Raw genomic sequence first — 25,386 nt, 5'->3', positions numbered from 1 at the left:
TAAAGCCTAATACAATGCAAAATGCTTGAGTGCAACATTACAATCAGTAGGTTTTGCACAGTGATCTCTGATCGAGTACATTTGCCATCAATCAGGTGAAATTCAAAATGTATATTTTGACTAAATGACGTACACTCTTTATGAGGGTATGTATTTAAGCGATGTGTGCGGTGAAAGAATTTGATTTCAAATACGATTTACTTTTTTTAATGAATATTGTTTTCAAGGGATGTATACAAGGTCGGGAATTAGAAGAGGAGGCACATGGATCAGAGGTGGCGGACCAGCTTGCTGGTGCAGTCGTTACACTGAAGAACACGGTTTCACAGAAAATTAAGAAAACAAGGGTTACTAACAAACAATTTCGTTTACGAAAAGTGGTTTGGGCTGGTGTTGTCTTCATAACATGCTTTTAAAAAAAATCTAAAGAGCTATATACTGAATGTTGGAGTTACATTGAACATGTTTTTACAACCCATCTCCTAGAAGCCCAGAAGGAAAAAAAGTATGAAGACACAGACAACAAATTAAACCAAAGATGCTGCTTGAACAGATTTCACCATAGAGCAACTATTATTTGAGGGACGGTGTAGTCCAGTCAATAAGCAGACTCGAGATGCTTATGCCCAATGGCCAGAAAATGAATTGAATGTGACCGGCGAAACAAGCAAAGTGTTTTTGGACCATTGCTACAATGTGAGAACTCGACAAGATGAAGAAGAAACTGAATTTAAGGAAGATGCTTTTGAATTACTCAGTGACCACTTCACACAATCTACACCCGCAAAAAAAAAGGCCACCCAATAAACAATCGACATTGATGGTTTCTCCAATTCGTGTGCAAATAACACAAGCTGAACTAACAGAGACTGAAGCTTCTACGCAATTGACTGAGGAACTTGCCAAAGATCTCGACTTCAGTGTGTCTTGTTTGGCCGATATGTCCCCCACAGTTGAGTCACAAACCACATTCATGCAGGACGATAGTCTAATAGAGGAGCACAAATACATTGTATTCGAAAGCTGCCTGGTAGAGATTATACTGATGCTGAAATGTGTCCATCCAGTGAGGGGGGAAGTATGCGGGCAGCCATTGGTGAATGTGACTCGTGTATCACAAGACACTAACCTGAAAATCCAAGCCACCTGTGGCCAGCTACATTTTCATGGTCCGCTCAACCGATGCTGGGCAAAGTGCCAGCTGGAAATCTACTGTGTGCAGCAACTTTACTTTTCAGTGGCTCTACTTTTAGTAAGCTATCCAGCTTCTGTCAATTTGTGGGACTCCAGTTCCTTTCTAAAATGCAGTACTACAAATATCAACGAGAATATTTATTCCCTGCTGTTAGTGAAGTTTGGAAAATTGAACAAATGTCAATTGAAAGGACATTCTCTGACAAACGGTTCAGGCTACCTGGCGATGGACAGTGTGACAGCCCCGGATTTTCAGCAAAGTATTACACATAGCACTTTTAGGACATGGAAACTAATAGAATTGAGAGTTTGGTGGTCGTGCAGGTGTCCGAATATAAATCCTCAGTGGCCATGGAGAAACATGGTTTTATAAAATCAGTGGAAGATCTGCAATCGAGGGGAATGCAAATAGACCTCATAGCCACCGACAGACATGTTTCAATAGCCAAGGTCATGCGAGAGCAGTTTCCAAACATTCGCCATCCATTTGATGTATGGCACGTTGCCAAATCAATCAATAAAAAAATCACAGCTGCTGGTAAGAAAAAGGGTTCTTTGAGCAACCATCTTTGGTGGAGCTCCAAAACTTGTGGTGGGTCTGTGGATATTCTACTTGAAAAATGGCACTCATTAATGCACCACTGTTCCAACGTTCACTCTTGGACAGAAAACCACCATTTTCACCAATGTGCACATGAACCTTTATCGGAGGAGCAGGAACACAAGAAGAAGTGGTTGGTTCCTTCTACACCTCCACACAAAGCTCTTGAAAAGATCATGTTTGATAAAACTCTATCAAGAGATCTGAAGGGACTCACAGAATTCTGTCACATGGTAGATTTGGAGGTGTTCCACAATATGTGCCTAAAGAACAGGCCCAAGAGATCGCATTTCAGCATAGACGGGAGGCAATATCGAACATTACTAGCGGTATTAGCGAATAACGAGAACGTGGGGAAGAGAACAATCGAGGACTGCGGGAAACTATAGGATGCTTCGTTACACAATGGCCTTTACGAAAAGAAGCAAAAAATGGGTGGTCAAGCCAATATACCAAGAAATAGAATTCGATTTTGTGAAAGATCTCACTTTGACTGTGTTGGATATACATACTCATGGAATCGCTCATGAGTTTGTTCCTAGGACACATACATTTTCACAAAACATTTCACATGTGCCCTGTCCACTAAAAGCAGACCTCGTGGAACAGTTCACTTCCCTGTTCAAATGATTAGCAGCACGTGTCCAAATAGCTAAATAAATAAGCGTCCCACAAAGGAATGAGACCTAGGCTAGCTAAGAAACTTGGCACGCAAGAACTATTGACTGTAAGCAAAACAATGCATGAAAGGGGGTTGTTGGTGAGAAATAGGTGCATTCTGACCTATATTTTTATGGAGGCATGTGTTAGGGGTTGTTGCTATCGGATGCTGATCTTTTATTTGCGGCCTTTGGAGTCTTACGATTTCAAACGCAGTGGGGATAGGTGTCAGTGTTACCAAAATATAGGACCACTACGGATTAGGTATATGGGAGGTGAATTTGAGGTGATGCGGGGGTAGGGTCTGGGGACCAGATGCGTTCAAAGGGAACAGTGGTCATGGGTTCAGGGGGCCACGGCCAGGCAGGAGGAGGTTGGAGATGGCATGAGTCAGTGAGCAGAGATGGATTGTGTACTAAGGTTTGAGCAGGGCTTGCTCAGACATTCTCGTACCAGCACATTTTGTCAGGGTTCAAGTCTCGCTACTTGCAAAAATGATTAGCTGCATTGCCGTGAGAACAGCATTCGGGCTGAGCTGACAGGTGGTAGGGGCTGGCTGTACGAGGTGCTGGGCGAGTGAGCGGTTCACCAGAGGGACAGAGGGACTCTAAAAATAAGGCATATGGAAGTAAACTAACTGTAACTGTTTTCATTAAAAAAAGTAAATCACTAGATATTTCGTGTGGCATTGGTGGATGCCAGCAAACAATCTGTTTTTCAAAAATATTTCAGATGCCACGTTGATCTGCAGGGCTATTCGCTCCCATGGGAGTGAAGGTCACCACGTTTCAATTTTGCTTGTGAGCTGGGCACACCCACGCATCCCACACAGTATAAGGTTCAATTGTTTTTCGTCCTTGGAAGAAAGGGAGGATTCGGAATGGAATGAATGAAGGGATGTGTCTAATACCGTCAAATATGATAAGGTTCACCATTCCAAAACTGGACAAAGGAACATGTAATTTAATTTCATGAAAATTTGTTGATCTGAACGGACACCCTGCGTTACGCCGAGAGAATGGAAATGCTGAATATTATGTACGTTTTACTGTAGAAGAGTTTATAGAGGAACGAGTCAAGGTTTCATTTTCTGACCGGTATTGCTGGCTTACATTGTAATGGGTTGTTGTTTGCGGCATATTGCAATGACACACAAAAACAACCTGTGTGTACTTGTCTTTATCCCAGGCACATGGGCAGTCCAGCACCGAAATGCATGTAGTCCACATCTGGGTTCCCCCAGGTTCCACCAACGCCAAATTCTACGCTAATATTCTGTTAAAATGCCATCTATGTGTTCTTTGCATTCTTCCGTCAGCTTCCGAATCCCATTGCGAACTAAACATACTCCATAGCACTAACCTCTCAAGCACATCGTAGATTCCAACTTTCCACGATGTTTTCTCTGTGTTTCCATTGTTTCGCGTTTGTGTTCATCATTAGTTTTCACACGGTGCAGAATTAATGGGTAAATTGATAAATTAGAATAAAGAATGGCTACTGAGACACATTTCTGTTATGTTTTCTACACAGCTACATCCTGCCATTCTGCGAATGTCATCGTTTACAGATACCAATTGATGGCTTCTTCAGCTGGGAGCTGCGGATACACTTAAATGGCTGGATTACAATCACGCTGTTTTGGGACGATCGTCCAGGGCCATTATATGCCCTTTTGCGGTACCAGCGATAAGGAGCAATCTGACATCTTTTACGGTGGTCTAGCGCCAAGCTGATGCTGAAGCCTTGCGATTCACAGTCTGTCCAATGCGCTTCTTATACCCAAAGGAACACCGTGTGATTCACGATAAACATTTCTGGATCGAGAACAAAGAAAGAAATTACCAATGTGGTTGAATATGAAAACCGGCGGATGTTCTCAGAGCGTTTATTGTGAAATGAAAACACATTATAAATTGCAGAGTACTGCGATTTCCTTTAATAATAATGTTTTGTATTCAAAATTGGGACACGCTGTGTTGTGAGAAGCTGTGTGTTGATGTTCCGGGTTCTGCGTCAACTGACGTCAACACATAGGTGATGACTGGGCACGTTTGGTTACATTGCCCAGTAACGTCATGGAGATAGGCAGAGAATATCGCTAGGAATGGTGATGTCAGCTTCAGGGGCAGGGGATATGATTTAGTGCCGCCAGGGCAGTTCACCTTAGGGCACTACTGCAACGGATAAGATTAGCAAAAGATGGCCGCGCCCTGATGCCTGATTTCGCATATGTAAAAGTGAGGAAAACTACAGTAAGGTGCATAGGAAATGTTTGTACGATCGATCAACGTATGCTTAAAAACACATGCCCGAATGCTCGGGACAATAATATTTTTGAGCGCACTATTCCTTTAATCAGCAAAAACTCCCCATATCCTTATATCCATGGTAAATGTCCCCAGCAATAACCAGAATTAGTACAGGGCTCTTAGTTTTAGTTAGAATTAGATCAGAATTCGGATAGAACTAAACGTTGTGTATGTTTTTTTTCAGCTGTTTTGAGAGTTATACTTTTAAATGTTCTGGTTTTTATTTAATAGATTATATGATTCACTGTGAGTGACAATCGTGGTGTTCTTGAGAGAACTGCAAATCACTGCCACTAACTTGAGTGAGTCTCATGAGACAGGACGGTTCAGGGAGAAAATGTTTAGAGGCCTAGTTGAGTGTGGTGCCTTTCCTGAGCGCACAACTCCACATGACGGATGCATATGTGACTGTTTCTGGAGATCCCAGGGACTGGCGGTGGCTAAATATTGCATAACTGACGTTTGATAGATATTCATATAGGATATTTTTCGGAGGGAACTGAAAATCAAAGAGGCTGACTAGAGCGACATGTGCAATGTCTGGATTGACTGGATTGTGCAATGCACACCCTCGTGACTTTTGTCTAGGGAGCAGATTGCAGAATAGCATAGTGATTGGCTTGAGAATGTGGTACCCACATGCCGATTTATTCTGGGACCCCACATGTGACAGGCAGAGGCTGATGAATCGATTTGTTGACTCCATCTGAACGTGAAACGCAGGTGACCTTTTTTGGGGGGCTGTAGAAAATCCCAGTGTCTGGCTTGAGGGTGATACACTCATGGGCAGTCGAGCAAATGGGACAAGTACTTGTGCATTTAATGGCAATTGTTGTCAGTGGCAAAACTACAGTTGATGGCAATCCTTGGCAATAGGACAAGTGCCCGCGCAGGTGATTGCAAACCACTTGATTGCGGTTGCAATGGTTAAATGCAATGTGCCCGCTCCCTGGTCTCTTAATGATAATCTTTGACTATGAGTAAGCCTCTGGGAATAGAATGGCCATCCATGGCAATGATGCAAGTACATGCGCATTTCATGGCAATTCTTGGCATTGGAGCAAGCAGTTGAAGCAGCAGTTCATAATTTCTTGACAATGGGGCAAGTATATGCGCAGTTATGAGCAACCCTTGGACATGGTCCTAGGCATTTGAAGGTAATTATATGCTATGGGATGGTTCCTAAGCGTATGCTGGCAATCCATAGCAATGGTGCAAATACCTGTGCCGTTGAAAGCGATCCGTGGCAATGGGGCAGGTTCCTGGGCATTGAATGGCAAGATTTGGCAAAGGGGCAAGTTCCTGGTCATTCGATTGGCCATCATTGGCAACAGGGCAGATTGGTTGGCATTTGATGGCAATCTTTAGCAAGGCATCTAACTTCGGCCATGTTTATTTATTTATTTAATTAACATTTGTATCGCGCACATAACCCTGAGGCATCATGTTTGCCTCCTCTGTACTCCCTCTGCCAGGGACATGAGAAGGAGTTGTTTATATAAAAACCAAAACTGTTTGCTTTGGCAATGTTTGTTTTTTAAAGGTGGCCTCTACTTCCAAAAGTGCTGAGGCTAAGCAAGCTGGAGTTAAACTCCACATTTAGGCCTGTGACTAAGCCTGATCACAGAGTTTTAAAACATCAGAGCAGATTTCACAAGTACAACTATTGATATAATTAGCCAGAGGGCATGTTGTGCAGCTTTTCTGTAGACCTGCTGGCTCGGGGGCCAACACTTCAGAATTCTGGAGTAGTTTCTTAAGTTACTGGATCCCAAGTGAGTAAGCAATTTCTTTTTAAAGCAGATTCTGTTTTCAAATGAAGTAGTGCATTTTTAGAAGCAGTGTTGCCAGGGCACCCTCATATTAATTGACACAACCCTTTCTGCCGAAGAACCATCTGCAACGTGTATGTACTTGAACTTGAACTATATGTGTTGCCAGTCAGTAGGTCAGTATGGCATTGATCACTGAGCATTGGTGTGTGTGTGTGTGTGTGCACGTGCGTACACCAACACAACCCTTTATGGGGCACTCAGCCCTTGCTGCTAGATAAACCTTTTGAGAGCTATACATACACATCCACCAGTTCTTTGGGTTTGTCGAGGTGACAGTTTGAACCATTGACAATGTAGATTACCCCTGCTACCTGCGCAGGGAGTATTAATTCTATTAAAGACTCCAGTGCTCGGGTTGCTCAGAGCCCAGGCTTGGAGCGTAAGATTCAGCCTGGGTTTTGAGCAACCTGATTTGTTGACGTACCCGCCAATGGTATTAGTGGTCCATTAATGCTTTATGCCAGTTTTGGTCAAAGTTACTGTACGTTTTGGTCACAGGCTCTGTCACAGCCCAGGCTGTCTGGACCAAGGATTTCTGGACTGAATCCCTTGCACAAGCTACTTCAAAATGCTGCAGCCAGACTAGCTTCGGGAGATAACTGCTTGGCTCACTCCCAGGACCTGCTTCGGCAGCTGCACTTACTCCCGCTGAGCAATCGAGTTAAATTTAAGATTTTCTGCATTGCTCACTGTGCATTCCATCATGCCGGTGCAGAGTATCCTCAAGCTAAACTGACCCCCTATACCTCCTTAAGGGCTCTTAGATCAGCCTCTCAGTATCTCCTGACAGTCCCAAGATTCCATCTTGCAAGGGCAGGGGGGGTCAAGCATTCTTGACTCCGGCACCAGCAATGTGGAATTCTCTTCCTGGGCAGCTGTGGGAGACAAGTGATCATCTAAGCTTCCGGAAGGCTTGAAAAACATATGCTGTTTAAGAGTGTGGGTGTCTTTTGATGCCCCTGGACCTTAGCCAGCACTCTAAAGATTTTGTTACATTACATTACATTACATTACAAGCTGCTTTGGGATAGTTCAGACAAGTTATAAATTAAGATACTAATGTGTTGTAGGAATCAAAATTGCTGGGAGCTATTTCGTTTTTGCGTACAGCCTAGAAGAGCCTGGTTAGCTTGACAACAGCAGCTACTAGGAGCTACTTTGTAACACATTCTAACTGGCACCATACAAACGGATCACTGTGATTTTATCAAAAAATGAAATAACGAAAACATTTTTAACTCACCCAAAATACTGAAAAAAGACAGTTTTCTTTTTATTTGGAGGCTCGCCCCCAATCCCCTCATTTCCCTAGGTTTATAACCCCCACCCAAAAACCCTCCCCACATGTTTTAATCCTTTGCCCAAGCCCCATACATATTATTCACTAAAAAATCAGTGTTTTCGGTATTTTGGGTTAGTTAAAAATGTTTTTCGTTATTTCCTATTCGTCAGTATCACTGGATACCCATACAAACATACTGGTGTGATATTAACTGTATGTGTTTGGAATGCATATTAAGGAATACAAGGACACATTGAAAATACATGCAAAGCATAACGGATAATAAATAATGGACAGAAAGTTATAGTTTGCTATGTTCTAGCTCCTCCCCACAGACAGCTCCTGCATCTGGGATGATGTTTGATATCCAAGAGCAGTGTTTAGCTCCTGGCCATTAAATCTTCATTTTAAGCCCTGGTGCTGCCCCAGGATGGGTTAGGTCAGGTGTTATCGGAGGCGCACTATGCTGGTATCATGATAGTGTGTATTTCCTTAAAGGTACTCTGTACTGTTTTCTTTGTCCTGGGCCAGAACATGTATTGTACATTGATGTCATGGAATGCTGTAAACAGAATGGGATCGGTTTCTGGCCTGGGATAGCCCATTCAGCCTAGTTGCCGGTGAGCTCCTGCATGGTCCACGCCTTCCAGGGCACAGCGCTGCTTAATCTGTTCCTTCCTACTGCTGCTCCCCTCCCCAGATGGTGTCGGTGTGGGGGCAGGGGCGGGGGGGAGAAGTGCTCTGTTACTATGCTGGAATGCTTGAAGTAAGGGAACTCGAGAAGTACTCCATGCCATGCTGGTTTTCTTGTGTGGTTCCGGCAGAATGTGCTGTTTGTTACTAAATGCTACTCTGTGACCTGGGGTGCTTCAGGTAAGGAGTGATGAAAGGTTATCTCCACCTTGCTTTTGTCCTGGAATAGTTTAGGCTTAGTCTGATCAATTACAGATATTTGTGCAAGGCTGGTGCTTTGCAGTGGTTACCGGTAGGGTGAGACTTTGGTATGTCAGTGGCAGAGAGAGGCTTCCATGAAATGTCCTCATTGGCTAATGGTCCAAGGCAGGGCGGTTCTCTTTGATTTCTTTTGTTCACTTTTCTACCTCTTTAATCACGTTGCTGTGCTTGCAGGATCCCATACAGACGGAGCAGATGTCCACACCTCCCCTCTCCCTGTCAGATCATTTCCATCGAAAAAGAGCACGTCTACTCTTTCTTGAACGCACCCACCCCCCAACCCAGGACACTATTTTACCCTCCTTGCCAACCCATGGCGCATGTGTAAAAATATAGAATTTCCGATTCTCACGGAAAGAGTAATACAGTTTTTTTGGGGGACACCAGTTTGAGGTTACTCTCTGTGCAAATGTATCACAGACTCTCTCCCTCTGATGCCAATCGTTAAGGCTTAATTATTGATGTTCCATGGGACCATTTAGTTGTGGTGTTTTCTCTATAAACTATTATTATCCCTGTTCATTTTGTTATTTAATTGGTTATTTATAGCACCCTTAATACCAAAGAGGCTTCTAAGCACGGACCCTGGGTTCGAACCAGTGTTGCTCTGCATCATCTTGCTTGCAAGACGAGTGGTTGCCCCTGAGCTATCCTCCCAGCCTTCATGATGAATGTATCTGCCACAGAGGTTTTATAACAGATAGTGCCCTGCTTGAATCCTCATAAGATAGATCAGCGGGTCGTTGTGCCTGCTGAAGATCTGTTATGCTGAAACCCAAAGACTGATAATCTCCCAAAGAACGTGTCAGTTTCTGCTCTAAACTCCCAACACATGTCATACTAGCCAACCATACAGCCACATTTCTACAATAATCCAACCACGTGAATCCACCCATCCAACCATAAATACAATTATATTCTCCTACTCAGCCATGCACACATTTTTCTATCCAATCATGTTCACCTACTCACAAAAAAGACATCCCTATTGATTTTGCCAATGTGCGTTACCATTCATTGCTGCCATAATACTCTTCAGCAGTTTCAACAATAACATGAGGAAAAAACAGAAAAAGATGTCTTTATGTTCAGCACTTTTCTTTTTTTCCATAACAAAACGACAAGTTCCAAGATATCTGTAGTCCAAGTAGCACTGTCCCTTGCTATGACCACATCCTCTTCCTTAGGCTCCTCCTCTTCTTTTCCTGCTCTTCAAGCAGATAAGTGCATTCCATTTTTACCCCGATATACACTGGTATAATTAGATAGATGAGTAGCTAGAACGGGGATTCGAATTTGGAGATCATGTTCTAGGATTATATAAGATGTTTTTCCTTAGAAGCGAGCGGGTATTTACAAGATGTGTTTAATGTGTTACCCTGTCATAAATCATTTACCTTATCAGGGGCGTTAAGACATGGGACTCAGTCAGCGCGCGTGCGATCAGCGAGTCGCAGAGTTATTCCAGGCATAGAAAGCCTTTCGTCGGTCGGCAGGAAGGGAGAGGAGCACCGTGTCGCATTCAAGCCATGCCCGGGGGCTTGCTCTCCCTTTCCAGGCTGTATGCGGTGGCCCCCACCTTTGGGGGGGAGGAGCGAGGGAAGGGAGTGACGCGGCAGCCCCCTCCTTTGGAGAGGTGGGCCTACAGCATGACGCGCTTCCCTCGCGCAAAGATTTGAAGCCGGCACCATTGCTAGTTTATTATGCGGGCAAACCGAAATACATGCTTTTATTCATAACATTCTAAATAAAGAACGAAACACGTTGCTTCCTCGATCCTTTGTGGATCAGTAATCAGAGGAAAGCCCGAACATCAGGGCTACACGTCAGAAGTTATCGTGGAAGCAGAAAGCTCACGAGCAGAGCAGAGAAGGGGCTCTGCAAGTGAGGAAGCAGCATATGCTGTGAAACAGGAAGTTACTAGCACTGAGCAGAGTGCATTGAAAGTCAGCAGGACACAGGTGGCAGCCACTAAATAAAAAAAAAAATATATATATATATAAAAAAGTAGTTATTTGTATAATTATTTACAATACACAATCCTACTATTTTCAGGGGATTGCTGAGAGGGGGGCATAGAAGGAGAATCCTCTTCGCCCATACTGAACCAACGGAGCTGTGGGCGTGCAGTAGACACCGCAGAGGTATTAGGCACACAGCACTATTAAAATGTCGGAGTTTGAATGGAACGAGGAGGAGCAGTCCCTGGACCTCGCTGACAGTTTCAAACAAGTGCTGGGGAGCTTTTTGGCAGACGCAGTGGCACAGGGGGTGAAACCCCTCCAAGAGAGGCTGGAGACCATAGAGTCTATGCTGACTCAGCCCAGAGAGAGCACCTTGAAAAAGAGCAGCATGCCTACTGAAGCTAAGGGGAGTACACAGACCCGTAAGAGGAAGGCCTCTTATGACCCCCCGGGTCGTTCATACGGGGTACCTGATAAGGCCCCAGAGGCTGCTGACGCTTTCTCCAAGCTTAAGGAAGCTTTTATTCAGCGATCGGCTGTGCCAAGCTTCGAGACCCCCCGCCCAGGGGAAGAGAATATGGGAACCGAAGACCTAGGCTTGGAAGAAGAGCCAGCGGAGGACAAGAGATCCTCACTAGAAGGAGATGAGAAGGAGGAGGAATGGGTGAAACCCAGCGGTAAAAGAACCCGCAAAGAAAAACACCTGGACGAAGAACCAGAGGAGGATTCCAATATGTTTGATCATGATAGTATTAGGAATCTGAAAGCCTCCGATTGGCAACCATCTCCAAGAGTGACAAAGTATATGACTGCCAGGCTAAGAAAAGCCTTAGACAAAGAAGTGAGACAGCGCTTATGGGCGTAATGCCCTCGCCCAGACCTACCAGGCAAAGTAGCGGACACGCCGGACCTAGATCCGAAGATGCTGGCCTTTGTCGCGAAAACAAGCAAAGACCCGAGGAAGGGTATCGATAGGTCCTGCCGGAGTTGTCAGGACATCTAGACATCGCAGGACCCCTGGCTAAGATAATGGACTTGGCCGAGAGGGCAAGAGACACAGGAAAAGAAATTGACCCTGAAATCCTAGCGAACTGGTCCCAAAGGGCCGTATGCCTGCTGGGGAACGCCAACAGCGCCATTTCGTCCGAGAGGAGACATGGCCTTCTACTCAAGATCGACGCCAAGTTGAGTGATCTGGCGAATTACAAAGCAGGAGAGGTGGCTCAAGGACTCCTTTTTGGAGATACTTTCGGCAAGGAGATGGGCAAATTTGTCACCACTTACACATCTCTAGAGAAGGCTCAGGCATCTATCCGCAGGATATTTCCTGGCAGAGTTTTTGCCGGGACCGGCCACCATCGGGGTCGATCGGCCGGTCACCACCAAGGAGGAAGAAGACCCCAGAATTCAAGAGCGCAGTATTGGGAGTCAAAACAGCAAGTTCTTTCTTCCCATTGAGAGGTTGCTTCCCTAAAGGTCGCAGAGGAAGAGGAGCTGGCCATGGCCAGAACTTTTCACCAGGTGAGAGAAGGGTACTATCCTCAAGTGGGGGGGCAGAACTCAGATCTATTGGGAGAACTGGCGCAAGCTATCCTCTGCAGGCAGTAAGAGGGTTACACATAAATTTCATTCAAGCGCTCTAACACCCAGCACCCGCTGTAATAACGCAGCCTGCTGCTCGTAGAAGGCAGCAGGCTGTGTTATTACGACGGCGAGTGCTGGGTGTAAGTGTCTGATGATAATATTTCTCAGCCACTTGCTCACACCCAGCACCAGACCATAATAACGCAGCCTGCTGCTCGCCTTCTACCAGCAGCAGGCTGTGTTATTATGGCGGGTGCTGGGTGTGAGCAAGTGGCTGAGAATAATATTTCTCCCACCCGAACGGGCGGGAGAAATATTATCATCAGACACTTGCACCCACGACATTTGCATGAAACGCAGGGCCCGGCTCCCCCACACAACCCTCCCCTAGCAAGTCCTTCGTCCTCCTTACCTCAAAGTTAAGCCAGAGTCTGAGAGGGGGTCTGAGAACCTCCTCTCACCATGTGATGACGCCGCATCCGGGCTGGGCTGACAAAACATTGATACAATGTTTTGAGCCCAGCCCGGGTGCTTCTGCCTCTCCTGCAGTGCACGTTGTGCACAGCAGGCAGAACTTTTAAAGGCACAATCTTTTTTTTTTTTCTTCTGCTGTGGAAATCATATCGCAGTTGGTGCGACATGATTCCCAAAATAAACAGCAAAACATCATTATTATATCACAAATTGAGATGCGATACTGCTTATTTTATGCCTTGATTTCAATGACAGCATAGCTAGGACATCCCAGGTGCATACAGATTAAGTTTCATATCAGCCTGGATGTCCATGTCACTGCATATCACGTTCATGATGCTGCCCACAATATTTGCCAACAGCACTGCAACTACATTTCACTTCATGATTCTGCTGTCACCAATATGTGTTAACATTGCCATTGTAAATCACATTTATGAAGCTGCGCCCACAATATATTTCAGCATTGCCGCAAATCACTTGTATGAAGCTGAACTCACACTATCTGCCAGTGCTAGCAGCATTGCTCCTGTATATCTCTTGATGCTGGCGGCTGTGCCCACAATATATGACAACAACACTGCCACTGTATATCACTATAATAGATCCTGCACCCACCACCAAAGATGCCCGCATTACCGCACAACTGTGTTACTGTTCTCAGAACTGTATTTAATGGAGCCAGATAGGGAACTGATAACTGCCGTCCTTTTAGACAGACATGATCTTTGTATCAGCAAAAGTGCTTCGAACAGCCTATTAATCGTAAATCATAATTCACCTCCACTGGTTTTCCAAGGAAGAGTCTCTGGATTTGTACTTGGGACATTTACTTCTAGAGACTCTTCCATGCAAAAGAGAATCCACGTCTATTGTCGGCAGATCAATTTTCTTCTTCAACTGAACAGAACCACTCCTTCTGTTTTGCACTTACTGTTTTAGTGCTGGTCCTTAAATGGGATGAATGTGAACATTTTATGCTTGCCAGGCTTTGGTAAGTCTTCAGTTTCATCCCAAAGAACATAGTTAAACTTTGAACGGCATCCAATTTCAGGAGTAGGGTCAATTTGGTGATGTTGCGCACACAATATACGCCAGCGATTCCAGTGTAAATAGATTTCATGATGCAGCTTCTCTAGCCCACCATACTCTTCACACTTGTGTGCACGCCACACACAAGCACACTCAAAATGACACACACATATACACACAGTAATGCTTGCATGCAAAGTCACAGAGTCACTCACTCATGCTCACATACACAGTCACCCACTGCATTAAATTCACCACACGCATCAAGTTTGTACGCACGCCACACATACACTAAAACAATCATATGCATACACAAAGTACAGACACAGACTCACTCACACATGTACGCCCTGCCGCACACTGCATTACATTGACATGTGTGGCCCATGTACACAAATGTTTTCTTTTTCAGCTAACCTCCTTTAAAACATCTGCTGCTTGACTCGTCTGGTTGGAGCAGCAGCAGGAAGGAACAGATTAAGCAACATTCAGCGGTTCACCAGGAACTCAGCTTGGTTGCCTAACAACTTGGGGGACAACCTGCATGCAGAGCTCTTACTCCTGCATGCATTTGCATTTTTGTTTTTGTTACAAAACCGGAAGTGTTGATTTTGGTCAGCACTTTTTTAGAGACCCTCTTTCTTTGAGTAGGATATAGGACAACATATGAACAATGTCGACTGTCCCGAGAAATGTGGGATGGGTAGCTACACAGCGCTGCTTTCTTTGCCCGGTGCATCTGACACACACACGCGGTAAAGCCGCAGGCGGATCACACTTTTTTTTTAGAAGAATTGGGAAACAACATCCAATTCTGCTTTATCATCATGAAATCTGTGTTTCCAAGTTCTGGGAAAAGCTTAATGCAATCTAATGCAACACAAAAGTGAAAAGCACTTTAACGTACCAAGCAGTAGGGAAACTTAAAAGCATGTTTCTCAAAGTGCTCCCCTGCTTAAACAGCTCCATGGCCTCTAATTTATTTATTTATTTATTTATTTATTTTAATTCTTGATAACGCACCAAATCGCCCGAAGGCCTCACGGCGCACATAAAATAAATAAGACAAGACTAAACAAGACTATTGAAAGGCAGACATATCAAGAGGAACTATATAGCGAAACAGTTAAGGAGCATTGAAAAGATGGGTCTTGAGATTTTTCTTGAACTGGATCAGTGAAGAGGAGCTCTTAAGGTGAAGAGGAAGAGTGTTCCAGAGAGTAGGGGCTGAGACACTGAAGATAGTTTTGCCAAACTTGACTGAGCGAAAACGTGGCTGAGTGAGCATGGCTTGCTCGGTGGACCTGAGTGAACGGCCGGGGACATAGCGATGAATGCACTGGGTCAAATAGATGGGTGCAGAACCAATCAAACATTCGAAGGTGAGAGTGAGTATTTTAAAAGATACCCTGTGCTTGATGGGCAACCAGTGCAATTTCTTCCTGGCTTCAGTGATGGAAGGGTTCCTGGCTAGACCAAGAACGGCTCGGACTGCGACGTTTAGGATTGTCTTGAGAGCGGTGATATTGGCAGTAGAGGTACATAATAAATAGCTGCTGTTGAACTGAGATTTAAAGATGATACATACACACGTCATGCTTGTCGAAGCACCCGGCATCCATCTAAATATGTACCTGCAATAGGATGGCAGAGAGCAAGCTCTCTCCCTGGCCAGACCTAAAAATAGGAGGCCTTTGTAAATACCGCCTGTTTCTATTCCCCGCCTGAGTGTGGCGGTAGGAATACCGCAGGCATTCATTAACACCTATTATGATGCCAACTCCCTAACCTTTTCATTGTTATTTGACCACCATTAAAGTAGTGATGCACATTTTAAAAACCCCCATACGGTTTAAAACTTGTTTTCCTCGGTACTGAAGGGAATCACAAAAGCTTCCCTTCAATGCAGAAACAAGGTTATTTCTTTGGGGCAATGAAAGAGGGAGAGGGGTATGTGGGGATCTCTGATGCCCACCTTCTCGCAAACCTTCCAATGTAATGCACAAAAAGGGTCGGAATGTTTTGTGCATTTAAAATATATCATACAGTAGCGTCATACACTGGCATTGCATACAATCCTTTTCCATCCTCAAAATGAAGGTGCAAATGGATCCACAAAATAGAAAAAAACTGCATTCAGATTTCTAGAAAGAGCACGTGCAGCATTTCTGGAGATCTGCATTCGTAATCGAAAGCCTGGTAGAATTTGTATAATAAAATAAAATAAACAAATAAATACATAAATAAATAATAAATAATAAAGCCGACTTTAAGAACTATCAAATGCAGCAATTCTGTTTACATATCTGCCTAATTCATGATGAGGGCGTCAGTCCGGTATTGTAGCATTGGTGTCGGTCAGTGGAGATGGCCAGTTTCGCCATTTCCTGTTCCTTAGCTGACTAATGGACGGCCATTTTGTTATCTGATGGATTTGCCTGCATTGTGACTTCATTGCTCCCCTCCGGCCTTGTTTCCCCTTTAGCGGTTGATGCTCTTTTCATTGTTGGGGCTCTGAAGGACGTGTGCTCTGCGAGTGATTCTTTAGTGGTCTAAAGCAGTATTTAACGACAGCATTGTTATGATTCAAATTGGCTGTCCTACTCTACACAAGCACATTCATTTGCTAATGGCAATCATATACAATATTAGAACACCCTAGCAACTGTTCTGTGAAGCAGATTGGTCAATCTGCGGGCTATACGCACTGGTATAGCCCTCAGATTGATTACAGACCGTAGTGCGGGCTGCAAGGAGTTGCAGAGCTGTGGGCGGGCGCGGAAGCCTACAGAAGTGGACTTAGGTCTGCATGTGTGTTCAGGAACCGAACGAGTTAACTTTCCGTTTCGAAATCCACTTCCTAGACCAACGTGTCCATGTAGGCTGACAAACATGAAAGAAAAAAATGAAAGCAAAGGAAATGCTTTCGCAGTCACGGACATGAAAGAAGAAAATGAAAGCAAAGGAAGCGCTTTCACAACGTTTGAAATGGAAAAGGGGCTGACACGAGCTGCACTGGAACTGGAACTTATGGAAAACTTTACATTCAGCAAGGAAATGAGAGGAAGTATTGCATGCACTTCTGAATGTGCAGTAAGTAAATGAAGTGGCTGTAAATGGAATGTATGTACATGTGGAGCTTGCAAACGTTTATTAACTTGCATGTTTGTGTAGTTAAGTAAACTTAATTAGAACAGGGGGCAAGCACACCCACACCTGATTCCACTTTACTCTTATACTCCTCCCACTCTAGCACCTTCTACCACCATCGAAAAAAAATGAAACATGTTTAATTGAAGTACAAAAAATGTCTGCAACATTTATTTACCATTTTGCAATTTTTTGTACTTCAATTAAACATGTGTCATTTATTCAACTTTAATTAAACAGTGAAGGTGTTCTAATAGTTTTATAGACTTGAAGCTCGGGCAGGACCGGGCGTTATGGTCCCTCATACCTCGTTCGCTCGGCCCATTAACTCGGTCTTCAGGGCCCATAACGCCTGGTACAGCCCTCACTGCAAGTCTATAAAGCTATAATAATGTTGCAGGTGTTCTTGAATATGCCACTGACCATGGCTGACAGTTACTGGGAATGCGTCAGCGACTAAAGCCGGCTATCAGTGAGAGACTGGCACTTCCTTAGATTTGTGTGAATCATTGCCCAGATGCTGAACAGTTTTTGGATGGGTGCAATGGTATAATGCCACTGAGAAAATGTCACAGAGATACTGGGCTGATTCACAGAAGTGTTTTATAATGGTGCAATGCCATAGGAAAACGTTCTGTGAATCAGGACCATTAGCTCATCGCTCAGTATCAGTGTTGGAAATAGGCTGGATTTTGCTGGTTTTGTGTTATGGGGAAAATGGTCTAGTAAGGTCACTGATCATAGCATGTTCGGGGTTAATTTTCAAGCACATGCCATGCAATTGCGTTAAGCCCTCAGTCAGAGACATTATTTACCCAAAATGCCTGGGAAGGCGGAAGTGACATCAAGCGACCCTTGACCTCTGGTGACATCACTTTAATGCCATTTGACCCTGCCCCCAGTGACATCACAGTAAATGATGGTACACAACCTTTCACAAAAACCCCTTGATGAAACAGGAAGTGGCATCACATAGCATTGTTGCTCAGTACACTAAGAAAAATATGGCTACGATATCACTGTGATATGATATACATTTCATACAATAATGGATCACCATATTTAGCGGTAATTTCAGTGTATATAGGCCCATATTACCAAATTACTGTGAATGTAAGCAGACGTCCAACACATCAACCTAGACTATTGTACATCACTCGGGCTAAACTGTAAACAGACGGAGCATCTCGTAGAGGCCTAAACCCCAAAGCGCAGACATTCAGTGCCTTCCAAGTGTCTGGCCACAGACTGGAAACAGCAACTGACTAACACAAGTTGTCCAGAAAAACAATGGTCTGGAGGGTTGCACAGAGCCGTGCCAGTAGTTATGAATCATTTAAACCTTCCAGCCATCACCTTTCTGTTTTTCCTATTTGGTAAGAAACCCACCATTTTTTTGTTACATGAGAGATAAAGGGGAAGGATGGGTTGCAGGTTACAGTAATTGCAGTGTTTTGCATTTTAAAACGTAAACAGCACCAGCTCCACAACATCACCCCTAGATAAGCCTCCTGGTCCCACTGACCCAGGCCTACCCCTCACTGATGATGCCCAATGAGGCTGGAATATGTCTGGGGATGCTTGTGGTCTAGCAGTTTGGGCTGGACTGCCCCTTTTGGGGTGGGACCAAGCCTGATTTGCATATGATCTTTTCCCTCCCATAGTGGCTTGGCAGGCTAAAATACTGTGGTCTGGAGGGGTGCCCAGACCTCAGCCATTGGTGATGAATGATTTGAAACCTTCCAGCTATCACCTTTCTGTGTTGCTTATTTTATAAGTAAAACATTTGTTTTGTTAGATGTGAGACAAGTGGAACGTGTTGGAGGATGTGTTTAAGGTCACAGTATTTGCAGGGTTTTTTTATTTTAAAATGCAAGCAGCAGCTCCACGACATCACCCCTAGATAAGTCTGCTGGGCCTAGAGACCTAGGCTACGCCTCACTCATGACACCCAATACTGCGGCTGGAACATGTCTGGGGACGCTTTTGGTCTTGTGCAGAAGGGATGTGACCTAGCAGTTTGGGATGGACTGTCTCTTTTGGGATGGGACCAAGCATGATTTGCATATGGTCTTTCCCCTACTGTAGTGGCTTGGCAGGCTGAAAACCGATGTCCTAGAGGGTTTCACAAAGCTATGCCAGTGGTTATGAATGATTTGAAACCCACAGTTTCTTTTGATAGATGGGAGTTAGGGGGGAACTATGTGTTGCAGGTCACAGTAATTGCAGGTTTGTATTCATTTTAAAATGTAAGCAGCAGCAGCTCCATGACATCACTGCAAAAAAGGCCCATTTTATTATTTTCTGTGGTCCTTTATATGTTGCTTAATGTCCGATTCTTCCAGCTTCTAAGCACTGGAACAGGAACGTAACCCATGTTGCACTCCATCCTCTTGTTCCCAAAGCAAGTACCTTGCCCCTGACCTATCCATCCAAATATATATTTTTCTGCGTGAGGAAGCAGCAGATGGTTAATTTCAAAGGCGGAGGGCAACTTCATGTAAATTATATCACCTTGAGTCTACCTAAAAGTGCGCCTATAATGCAGTTCCGGCCGATTAGGGTCAAGTCACATAGTGCACAGGCAGGATTGGTGGCAGAAGTCACTGGGGCACACCCCTTTCATCACAGGCCTAGTGGCTCACTGGATGTGCAAAGCAGACAATGAGAAACACAGATGAGATTGGTGTTCATGCTGGGCTGTCACTGAGTCCCACAAGCTGTTCTTACCCATTCCCTGCTAGCTAGACCTAGCCCCCATACTCTTCCTGTTGTTACAGTACAGGGTATGAGCTGCACAGATACCCCTGCCTCTGAACCCAACCATTCAGGCATTCTTCACTAATGGACTGCCAACCTGTTAGTGTTGGCAGCTTCATGGTTTTTCCTGCATCCCTGTTATTTCTCCAGCTAACGAGATCAAGATTCCAAGTGAAAAAAGCTGTGGCACATTTAGCATTTACAACTGCCCTTTTTTGGTGCAACATAGATATCTGCTCTTAGCACTGCCTCTTTGCCCAGTGGTCCAGGAGTAGCAAGGACAGGTCATGGGGTAGTAGAGACAGAGCCAGGGGTAGCAGCTGCTAACCCTGGCAACCCGAAGCTGGTGGCTGGCTTGTGGATTCTGTATTGTGAGGTGCCACTAATGAGACACGGACACAGAGGGCTCATGTTTGGATATAAACGTTTATTTAAAGTAATAAAGGGGTTGGAAAATGCTTCACTATCCCTGATCTAGGAGGTATTTCCCTACATCAACCAACATTAATGGGTCTGTCCTCGTACTTCCAGGCGGCGGGCTTCCTGCAATCTGGTTCCTCTTCACACTGTCTGCGTTTGCCTTCACACTGTCTGCATTCGCCTTCATGCTGCCTCCCACAGCTTGCTTTCCTTCAGCATTCTGAACGGTGTAACCCCAGGCCATGATACTATGAAGCCTCTGCAGCTCTTTCTCTTTGGTGTCAGCTGTTGCAGATTTAAACTTCCCGGCATGATTGACTAACTTCCAAAGACTAGACCGCTGTGTTGGTTTACTGGTCTTAGTCATCTTCATTGCTCCATCCCTCTTTCTCGTCCCAGTTGTTGTCACATTGCTCCTTGTCTGATATTGATGAAGCTGATGGTGGACCCTATTGGGAGTAATGATCACTGCTCCCTGCCTCTTCCTCATCTCAGTTGTTAACATACTATTCCTTATGTGATATTGTGGATTACCTGAATTAAACTTGGCAAGTGGTTGAGGAAGAGTGTTACAATATGCCATCAGGGGATGAGGAAGGGCGGGAACATCCCTAAAAGGGAATGGGGGCTATATGACTTTCTCCAATGATGCTGTGCCATCCCCCTGAGGGTCGTCTCCCCCCATGTTGTCCTCCCTCATATAGACACTCCCAGGGTCAGGATCAAGTAGCAGCTGCCATCCCCTGGCCACATGGGAAGAGGCTATGGCTGGGATAGAAGTGTTGATGTCATCAGTTTCATCATAGTACTCTCATAATTCATAAGAAAAGTATTAAAGGAAAACAATTGCAACATTACTTTATAAAGCGAGATGGATGTCTATATAATAATAATAATATTCTTTGTTTTATTCTCTCATTCAATCATTTGGGACATAGAAAGCTTAAAGGTTTTCAATATTTGTGTTTATTTGATCGTTCTAGAAGCATCATGGAACTGGGTGGTAACAAGCTCGAGATGTCTCTGTCTGCCTGTCCGTAGCCCAAGTATATCCATTCACATTGAGTAAAGGCTGCAACTCTTTCCAACATGGTGGCTTGAGAATAAGTTGAGAATACAGTGACAGGTGTGGTCCCAATCTGCTCCAATCAACTCTCTGGACACTGGGCCGCACTGGCTGCCTGAAATCCCTGTGCTTAGACTTCGCCACTTGCAGAGAAAGTTGACTCAAGTAGACCTCACTCAGGTGCTCTGGTGAGGGGCAGAAAAGGGTTAAGCCTGTTTGCCTTTTCTGCAAACAAGGAGCGCTGTTGCACTTACTCATTTGCTGCCCTACCCCCTTGAGGCAGATCCTCAGTGGGTACGCTTTAAACATGCCTATACAACCACTGATCGTCCCATTTGCAAAAGACATCTGGTGCTAATTTATCAGAGAATGGACCTGCACCAGGGACAATATCAGAGAGACAACCACTGATTGATTAGGCGATCAGGTGACAAGAGCGTGTGTCATCCCTTCTGAACTCCTTAGGGGTGTCCAGCTAGGGGAGTCCCAGTTAAGGGCAGAACAGTGAATGGTGAAGACCAGCCGTTGACCAGCCTCTTTGCCTCTTAGACCATGAGCCTTTGCTTTGCTGTGTCCTGCTACTTGTCTGTAAGTACCCTTAATAGCTTCTTCTCAGCTTCACCTTCGCCATGCATTTCTCATGCTCTCTCTTCCTTTCCCTTCTATTTCTCTCTCCACTACTCTTTCTATTCACAAAAACTACTCCAACTCTAAGTTCCATTATAGATCCGCTTCTCGCATGTACCCCCAGCTCCTCTCTATTTTTCAGACTCAATGCCGCCATGCTTCCACATCTCACTGTCTTTCTATTGCTCTTTGGCATGCACAGTCTGTCTGCAATAAAAACCTCCTTTATCTCAGACTTCTTCTGTTCTAATTCTTTCTCTTGACCTTTATTGCCCTTACTGAAACCTGGATCTCGCTGTTTCACTCTTCAGCCCTTGCTGTCCTTCATGGCCCTGCTTACACCTTCACTTACTCTCTCTGCCACACTGGCAGGGGTGGCAGTGTAGAACTGTTTTCCTTCTCTAAACTTCCTATTTCCCTTACTCCCCTATCTCCTGCTAATTCCACCTCATTCAAAAACACTATCTCCACAATCACTGCCCCATATGGCATACATATTATCTCTCTCTACCGGCCACATGGTCCGGTAGGTCAATTTTTGGACCACATCTCCCAACTAATTGACTCTCTCCCTCCCAACCACCACCTCATTGCTATTGGTGACTTCAACCTCCCATCACTCTCTGCTGCTCTATCCACTGACATTAACTCTCTTGTACTTAGCCATTCACTCTCTTCTCTCCATTCTCTGCCCACCGATTCAAATGGAAACTCCCATGACCTTATTCTCATCTCCTCTCACTTCTCCAACTCTAATATCTCCACTGTGCCTTCTCCCTTCAATCATTCAATCATCTTTGCCCCATTCTCCACACCTGCTTCTTCCTCACTCTCTCCATTTAATACAACTATGCTGTGTTATGTTGATGTGTACCACACACCACTGCTATTTGCATGGTCTGCAGGTGTTCAGTATTACAAAGTGCAAGTTTCCCTCCTCCAAAGTCCCTGACTACCTCTCTGACCTACACCACTCTCTCTTCTCCTGCACTGAACTCACCTTTCCATCCACTGAAGAAGCCTTGACTAACTTTAACACTGCTCTTTATGCTCCCCTTCCCTCTCACTACCCTCTTACTACACTCACTCCTAAATCCTCCCCTCCACGACCTGGATAACACAATGCAGAAAAGGCTTTGCACTTACAAAGGTCACAACACTCCTCTGATCTCCAACTCTATCTCACTGCTCTTCAATACTATTCCTCTGCTCTTGACGCTGCCAAACAGTACTTCCATCTCTCTTTCATTTTGTCTGAATCCTACCAACCTAGGTGCATCCAAAAATCTCTCAACTCAATTCTATCACCTCCCAAACCCACCTCTACCTCCTCTTCTCTTTCTGCAAATGATCTTGCTCTCTACTTTGAGTCTACAATATCTACCACTCACAATACACTCACTAATTACCTCTATCCCTTGTCCTGCTCACTTTCCTCTGCGACTCCTACCCTCCTTATGCTCCCATGTTTCCTTTGTCCTAATGAGATTATCCCCCTTCTCCTCAAGGCTAACCCTTCCTGTGCCCTCAATGACTGACTGTCCCTACACACTGTTAAGCACGCAGCTCCCAGTGTTTCCTCGCATCTTACTTCCCTCTTCAACGCCTCTCTTAACAATGCAACTTTCCCCCTTCCTATAAGACAGCAAGACAGCTCCTGTCAACCCTTTCCTTTAGAAACCTGCTCTAGATCCTAACTGTCCTGTCAACTTTCACCTTGTCTCCCTTCTACCACAGTATTCCAAAATCCTAGAGCGAGTAGTATTCAATCAACTCATTGAGTTCCTTGATACAACCACTGGGACCCTCTTCAATCTAGCGTATGACCTCTGTATTCGACCGAGACAGCTCTTCTCAATGTCAGCAACTTCATCTCTTCCTCTCGGCATGCAAACCGTTAATCTATTCTTATTCTTCTCGACCTCTCTGCTACCTTTTATACTGTTGACCATTCTGACCTTCTCTCTACATTATCTCTCCTGCGCTTCAGAGATAAAGCCCTTGCTAGGTTTACATCATTCCTTGCCCCCAGACACTTTCAGGTGTCCTGGCACAGCCTTAGCTCTCCACTCTACCCCTTACTGTTGGAGTTCCCAAAGGGTCTGTCCTTGGTCCACTTCTCTCAACTCACTATACTTGAGCTCTTGTGCCCTGGTCTTTTCTTACGGCTTCTTCAATCAACTTTACGCTGATGACACTTAGATTTTTTTCTCCTTTTACTCCTTATCCAAAGAAGCGGTTGTCAAAAATGTCAAACTGTTTCTCACCATCAAACATTGGGTGGCGTCTCACTCGCTCATGTTCAACTCCACTAAGACTGAAGTTCTCTGCCTCTCTTTTCCTCTCCTCCTCTTCTTCTCTTCTCTCCTGACTCCCTTCCTTACCCTGCTTCTGCTTGTAACCTTGCTGTCATCTTCAAACCATCACTCAACTTTTCGCTCTTAATCTCCAAATCTGTCACTGCAGCCAGATTCAACCTCTTGAATATCAAAAAATCAGTCATTTTCTTCTGTTCAATACTGCTAAACAGGTAATCTCCTCCTTAGTCCTTTCTAGATCTGACTACTGTGCCAGTCCCCTCTATGGCCTTCCCAGCTATGCATTTTCACCTGGACAAAAACCGCAACTTTGCATCCGCACACTTTTCACCATGCATCGCTTTTCCTCTACCTCATTTGCCCTTCAACAGATTGGCTGGCTATCTATGAAACAAAAGGCTAAGTATAAACTTCTTCTCATCAACTTCAAAACTATCCATGGACTTGCACCACACTACCTCTCTGATCATCTCACTCCCTTCTCTCCTCACTCGTTCATCCTGAGCTCCCCTCCTTGCCACCACTTGAACTCCCTGTGCTCCCTCTCATTTCTGCTCTCTCTCTCACTCGTTGCTCCCCTACTCTGGAATGCTCTTCTTCTCCCTCTCCGTACTACTCCAACTCTACCACTATTTAAATCCAACCTCAAAACTCTCTTTCTGTCTGAAGAACCTGTTTCCTAGCACTCAATGTTACTGCATTACACTGTTTTCCTCTCTCCCTATCCATGGACAACACTACAGCACTTTTCCATCACCCTTCCATCCTTAATTCAGCACTTACTCCACCATCCCGTTCATGTTATGTTATGTTATAGATATTTGTGTAAGCGCACGTTCCCCTGGGGCATCTTGGCACTGAGTAGGGAAAGACATGCTACCAAGAAGTAGTTTAGAAAAGCAGAGTTATTAGTTGCCAGCGGAAAGCAAGGTGATCATTAGTATCGCGCAAGGAGAGGGGTAAGATATTCCAGGCTTGAGCAGCGGCCACCGAAAAGGCGTGACCTGCCTTGCGAGCCAGCTTAAAGCGAGGTACGGCCACCCGCCGGGTAGTTTGGGAGCGTAAAGTGCATGCAGGAAGATAACGGGTGAACTTAACCTGCAGATATTCCGCTTCCCCACCATAGAAGGCCCGATGGACAATACACATGGAT

The sequence above is a fragment of the Ambystoma mexicanum genome, chromosome 4q, assembly GCF_040938575.1.
Source record: "Ambystoma mexicanum isolate Mex_15411 chromosome 4q, UKY_AmexF1_1, whole genome shotgun sequence".
Taxonomy (NCBI): Eukaryota; Metazoa; Chordata; class Amphibia; order Caudata; family Ambystomatidae; genus Ambystoma; species Ambystoma mexicanum.
This window is presented reverse-complemented; position numbering follows the sequence as displayed.